Genomic DNA, 6,852 nt, shown 5'->3' with positions numbered 1-6,852 from the left:
TCCAGTGATCTGGGCTGGCAAGATGTCAGATTTTAGATTTGGAGGACGTCTGGATGGGCGGCACATCCTCTGAGCAATCTTCCCTGAATGATTTTTCCTTTAAAATTTTAATACTAAGTATCAATGAACTCTCAGTACTATCCCCTGGCAGGTACCTGAGCTATGGTTGGTGTTTAATAATAACTGAGTATATGTGAGTCCTATCCAGAGTTGGCAATTGGGTAACACATCATAGTACCGAGACCCGGGCTTGGAGTCAGACAGATGTTCCAAAGCCCAACTCCCAACTATAATGACTGTGTGGCCATAAACACGTCATGAAATTTCGCCAAGGTTCAGGGAACAATATTAGTATCTAGATTTTTGGGTTCTTGTGGAAACTAAAGATAACACATGTAAAGTATTTAACACAATAACTAGTACAGAGTCATATTCAATAAAGGATAGTTATTATTATTATCATTATCATCCCCTCCCCCCCTTTTTTTTTTTTTTTTTGCTGAGGGACAGAATAAGGACTGGTGCTTACAAAAGAATGCTACCAGACATCTGTTTTTAGGGGAGCTGAGGTAGCACCCACCAGATTCACTTTAGGATCCAAGCAAAATCTCAACCTGGACCAAAATTTTGAACTACCTCCCAGGTTCCAGTGTATTCCACATCAGTGACTCTCATGTTAGAGATGTTAGCCTGCAGACCAATGTTGGTCCATGATGAAGCTTTCAAGCATCTCCAGCATGTGTGTGGGGGGTGGGGAGAGGGGGGTCTCTCTCAGCTTTTCAGTCTCTTTTCAGCCTCAACAGAAATATTGTGCATGAATAGACTGTAGAGATAATTTCCTGTCTCAGTCCATCTGGGCTGCTCTAACAAAAATACCATAGACTGGATGGCTTAGACAACGAACATTTATTTCTCATCGTTCTGGAGGCTGGAAAGTCCAAGATCAAAGACTGGTTTCCTGCACAGATGGCTGTCTCTTTGTTGTGTCCCCACATGATACAAGGGGCAAGGAAGCTCTCTGAGCTCCTTCATAAAGGCACTAATCTCATCCCAGAGGGTTTCACCCTCATGACCTAATCGCCACCTAAGGTTCTACCTCCGAATTCCAGCACCCTGGGGAATAGCATTTCAACATATGAATTTTGGGAGGATGTAAACATTCAGTCACTACGTTACCTGAGGCATGAACTTGGTGCATGAATTCTACAGAGGCCATATCTCAGCTAATGCCTACATGGCTCACCTCTGGCTTTCTAAAGCAAGGCCAACTTGGTTTCCATAAGTTTCAGGCTACTCGCTCTGCGTGGGCTTGCAACAGTGCCTCCTGTTATACAACGGGTATGGATTTAAGTGGAAGAAATGACCCCATTTCACAATCATAGTAAGATAAGATGCTGAATATTTCCTATAAATAGGTGCACCACAATTTCTATGTCTGTCTGATGACAGAAGTTTGAGCTGCTTCCAGTTTTTGACAATTTAAAACAAAAACTTCTCTCACGTGAGCATCCACAGCAGCTTTATTTATAATTGCCCCAAATGGAAACTACCAGAAGTTGAATGAATAAGCAAACCGTGATCCATCCATGCAATGGACTATCATCGAGTAACCGATAGAAATGAACTATCAAGTCGTGAGAAGAGAAAGGAAGCTTAGCTCATATTTGCTCAGGGAAAGAAGCCAGTCTGAAAACCTTACATACTCTATGATTATGATTCTATGACTTCCTGGAAAAAGCAAAACTATAGAGCCAGTTACAAAGATCAGTGGTTGCAGATTTTGTTAGTTGGTTTGTATGGTGAAGAGAGGAGATGAGTGGGGTTTTTAGGGCAGTGAAACTATTCTGTCGTACCCTGAGCTCAAACCAGGGTTTCCCTGGTGTGCACACATTCAGTTTTAGTATGGAGGAAACATGCCAAATTGTTCTCCCAAAGTAACCAAGCTAAATTATCCTCCTGGGGGCACTCTCAAGGTCACTCATTGTTCCCTTTACTGACCCACACTCAGGATTGCCAGATGTCTTTTTTTTTTTTTTTTTTGCCTTGCCAATCTGTTGTGTGTGAAATATCTCACTGTGGTTTCGATGTATCTTTTGCTAATTACCCCTGAGGGCAAGCATAAACGGTCTTTTCGTAAATGATCTTTCTAAAATGATTTATACATTGTTCTTCCTTCTAAAAGAGCAGATGTTAGATATAATTTGACTTGAATGATGGGTCATAACCTTTCTAAAGGCCCATCTTTCTTTGGGGTATGATAAAAGTGCGGTCTTTGGGCACTGTGCTCTGCAAATGTATGGGCCCAATGGGAGGTGGGCGGAGATTAAGAGCAGATCCAGGAAGAAAGGATCAAGATGGAGCCAGTAGGCTTGGGAAGGGAAGTGGGAGAAGGAGCTGGAGATGTCACTAGGGTGCTGATAGGTGTACCCAAGTCTACTGATCATATATTAGAACAGCAATCGGGGGCCTACTGGGGCCATCAGCGGGGAGTTAAAGCTGCTCAACTCTGGCATGTTCTATTTTCTGTCTCTGACAGAGTCTTTCTCCTGGCACATGTAGCTGGACATGTCCTGGCATGGAGTGGTCATTCCTGAATGAGCGGTCATTCCTAAATGCTGTTGCACAACATAGGACGGAGTCTGTTGCCTCAGATCATCTGAGAAGCCCATTAAAATCCCTGGGCCCCTTTGTGGAGATTGTAGTCTGGGTCAGCTAGTCTGGGATGGGACCCGGAGGGCTGCATTTCTCTGTTTTCCAGATCTTTCTGAGAGTTTCCCCAGGAACTACCTCATCCAATAGGGACTGCTCTGGCCTCCAAGTCACGAGGCTGCCCCTTGTGGGTTTGCTGCGTGGATGCTTCTGACCAGAGGCTTTTTCTGCCTCCAGTCTGGTCAGAAGGAAGGAAACTCGGCTGACTCCTACTCCATCTCCCTGGGTACAGAAGCTTTCCTAGGTGGCCAGAGCAGAGTCAAGAAAAGGCTACACCTGTGACTGACATTTTTCTGAAGGTTCAGGAAAGCTGAAAGAGAATTACATCACAGAGACCACCTTACAAGGATGGCACAGGCCCCAAGTTTCCCCTAGGAACCCTTGCCGGGATGGGGGCTTCCTGTCTCAACTCAGACAAAAACATCTCATGCCCGCACATCACTGAGACAGAGGCCTTGTCATGCCCCGGGGGCAGAGCCAAAGTGTCTGTGAAGACCCCTAGAAGGAGAAGGTGGTCCCCTCACCTGTGTCTAGTCCCACATCCCCTGTGTGCTTAGCCACGTAGAATCAGTGTTTATGGTTCAGAAGAAAGCATGAGTGGCTAATATAGACATCTCCCCAACTCCCCCGCGCACAGATTGTGAACAACCAGGACTTTCAAAAGACATCATTAGAATTTTAAAAACATATCTGAACATACTACCAGAAATTTAACAATTTATCAGAACCTCAGGTTCTGGCAACTCGAATACACCAAAATGCATATTCTATGGACCACATCTTCCTTATCCATTCGTCCGTTGAAGGGCATCTTGGTTCTTTCCATAGTTTCTCGACCGTGGCCATTGCTGCTATAAACATTGGGGTACAGATGGCCCTTCTTTTAACGACATCTGTATCTTTGCGGTAAATACCCAGGAGTGCAATGGCAGGGTCATAGGGAAGCTCTATTTTAAATTTCTTGAGGAATCTCCACACTGTTCTCCAAAGAGGCTGCACCAACCTGCATTCCCACCAACAGTGGAAGAGGGTTCCTCTTTCTCCACATCCCCTCCCACACATGTTGTTTTCTGTCTTGCTAATTTTGGCCATTCTAACTGGTGTAAGGTGGTATCTCAATGTGGTTTTAATTTGAATCTCCCTGATGGCTAGTGATGATGAACATTTTTTCATGTGTCTGATAGCCATTTGTATGTCTTCATTGGAGAAGTCTCTGTTCATATCTTCCGCCCATTTTTTGATATGATTATCTGTTTTGTGTGTGTTGAGTTTGAGGAGTTCATTATAGATCCTGGATATCAGCCTTTTGTCTGTACTGTCATTTGCAAATATTTTCTCCCATTCCATGGGTTGCCTCTTTGTTTTGCTGACTGTTTCCTTTGCTGTGCAGAAGCTTTTGATTTTGATGAAGTCCCAAAAGTTTATTTTCGCTTTTGTTTCTTTTGCCTTTGGAGTATTATGCCTCCATCAGAAAGGATGAATACCCAACTTTTGTAGCAACATGGACGGGACACGCGAAGAGATTATGCTGAGTGAAATAAGTCAAGCAGAGAGAGTCAATTATCATATGGTTTCACTTATTTGTGGAGCATAACAAATAGCATGGAGGACATGGGGAGTTAGAGAGGAGAAGGGAGGAGAAGGGAGTTGAGGGAAATTGGAAGGGGAGGTGAACCATGAGAGACTATGGACTCTGAAAAACAATCTGAGGGGTTTGAAGTGGCGGGTGGGGGTGGGAGGTTGGGGTACCAGGTGGTGGGTATTATAGAGGGCACGGATTGCATGGAGCACTGGGTGTGGTGAAAAAATAATGAATACTGTAATGCTGAAAATAAATAAATTTAATTAAAAAAAAGTATTCCTTAGGAAAAAAATGCATATTCTAGAATTGAAATGGGGTTCTAGTAAACAACCGAGAAAGTTCGCAGCCTGGGTAGCTGGGCTTTGAGAAATCCATTGAGGGAGTGTGGTGTAAGGCTTGATGGCTTTTTTTTTTTCTTTTTCCCATTTTTTGGTGCAAGTGCCTGACTTAATGATCGCTTTGGCATCCATGTCAAAAAAACATCCACTTCAAGCATAACAAAAAGCATGGAGGACATGGGCAGTTAGAGAGAAGGGGGTTGGGGTAAATTGGAAGGGGAGGTGAACCATGAGAGACTATGGACTCTGAAAAACAATCTGAGGGGTTTGAAGTGGAGGAGGGGTGGGAAGTCGGGGTACCAGGTGGTGGGTATTATAGAGGGCATGGATTGCATGGAGCACTGGGTGTGGTGAAAAAATAATGGATACTGTTATGCTGAAAATAAATAAATGAGAAAAAAAAAAAACCATCCACTTCAGATAAGCACACTGCCAGCCGCAAGACCAGATAAAGAGATAAGACAACTCTCTCAGCGAGGCTCCTTTGTTTTAGATGTCTTGGTTGATTTTGATCAAATGGGCCATTTAGGCCACTTGCCTTTTCTCTTCTCTTGCTTTGAATTCCTGCTCCTCTGTATTAAATTCACCAACCAAGAGTGAGCCCACTGAAGCCCTAGGCCCCCACCCTCCACCCCAGTAAAAACAGAACTGGGGGCCAGTGCTTCTCTCCTCCCCTTTCACTCTCTGCCTCGTGCCTCCCTGTGGGCCCCAGGTGTGTTGTGTGATTTCCGGTAAGTAATAAGTGATAAGCCTTTGCTTTTTTAGTGTTTCCTGATGGTTGCGGCTGAAGCGTGTCTTGCAATCATAATAAGTACCAGAAGTGTTGTTCCAGTCATAACATTGGTTTGGAAAGGGGGGATGTCTCTGGGAAGCTCACTGGGGCCCAGGGGAGTGTCACAGATTATTTCTAGCTGAGAACATTACTATTGATTCACTGACACCAGCACCAAACAGACAGGCTTGGGCAAGTGTGTTTCTGTCTCCAGGAACAATCTGCAAGAAGCTCTCAGAACCCGGATGTGATTATGGGGTTCTCCGAGGATTGTGGGGGTTCTCCGAGGAGGCCTGAGAAATAGGACGAGGAGGTGGCAGGTGGAGACACCTTTATACTAACAAAGGTCAGGAGAGAATGGAGGGAAAATGAAGCTGTCTCATCCGCAGGCTCAGAGAAGAGGAGAATTCCTTCCCCTCAGGTGAGAACTGAGCCAAGCAGGTGACCAGGATGGCCTCACTGTTCCCCTCAGCTTGACTCAATGGTCATCTTCTTCCTGACTCTGGGGCCCTCACCTTCTATTTCATAGAAAATTTGCAAGTTCTTTCTCTGACTCTTTGAGGCATAAATCTTTTTAAAGATTTTATTTATTTATTTGACAGAGAGAGATCACAAGTAGGCAGAGACTCAGGCAGAGAGAGAGAGAGGAGGAAGCAGGCTCCCTGCTGAGCAGAGAGCCCGATGCGGGGCTCAATCCCAGGACCCTGAGATCATGACCTGAGCCGAAGGCAGCGGCTTAACCCACTGAGCCACCCAGGCGCCTGAGGTATAAATCTTTTTAAAAGCTTCTTGCCAGTTCTGCAACCCCTTTCTCAAGGACCCGGAGCCAACCCTCTGATATGTAATCATCAAAGAAGATCGCGTCCCATTTCCCATTGTCTCTGGGTGCCTTATGCCAAGTTATAAAATTGTCTTCAGTCACTGAGAAACGGGAAGTTTATTTTCCCTCTAGATAAAGCCAATTAGCAAACACAGATGGTGTATGACTCTCCTAATGTCCTCTAGTACTTTTCCTCTAGCTCAGCCCAGAGCTTACAAACCTACCACCCTTCCTTTCAGACTGAGTTCTGCTCCCTCCCCGTATTGCGAGAGTCTTGAATAAAGTCTTGCTTGCCCATTTCACTTTGCCGGGTGCCACTTTTGCTTTGATACATGCCAAACACAAGCTTCTCACATTTACCAATCAGATAAGAGACTCATCTTCCTTGGGGTAGAAACAGAAATAGGGTGAAAACAAGCAAACAAACAAGGTAATACGTTAACTCAACTCTCTTCAGGTGGAAGAAAAGGTTGAGATTAGGAAAGAAGCATTGCCTCAGGCAATGACGTTTAACCTTTCTACTCTTGAATGGTCACTTAAATATGAAATTTTCTAACCCATTCGAATTTTCATTTCTTGCCACCGGAATAATATCTTCCCAAGATAATCAAGAGTGTGACATTTTTTTTTT

The sequence above is a fragment of the Mustela lutreola genome, chromosome 12 (genome assembly GCF_030435805.1).
Source record: "Mustela lutreola isolate mMusLut2 chromosome 12, mMusLut2.pri, whole genome shotgun sequence".
Lineage (NCBI taxonomy): Eukaryota > Metazoa > Chordata > Mammalia > Carnivora > Mustelidae > Mustela > Mustela lutreola.
The sequence above is the reverse complement of the archived record's forward strand: the minus strand, read 5'-3'. Positions refer to the sequence as shown.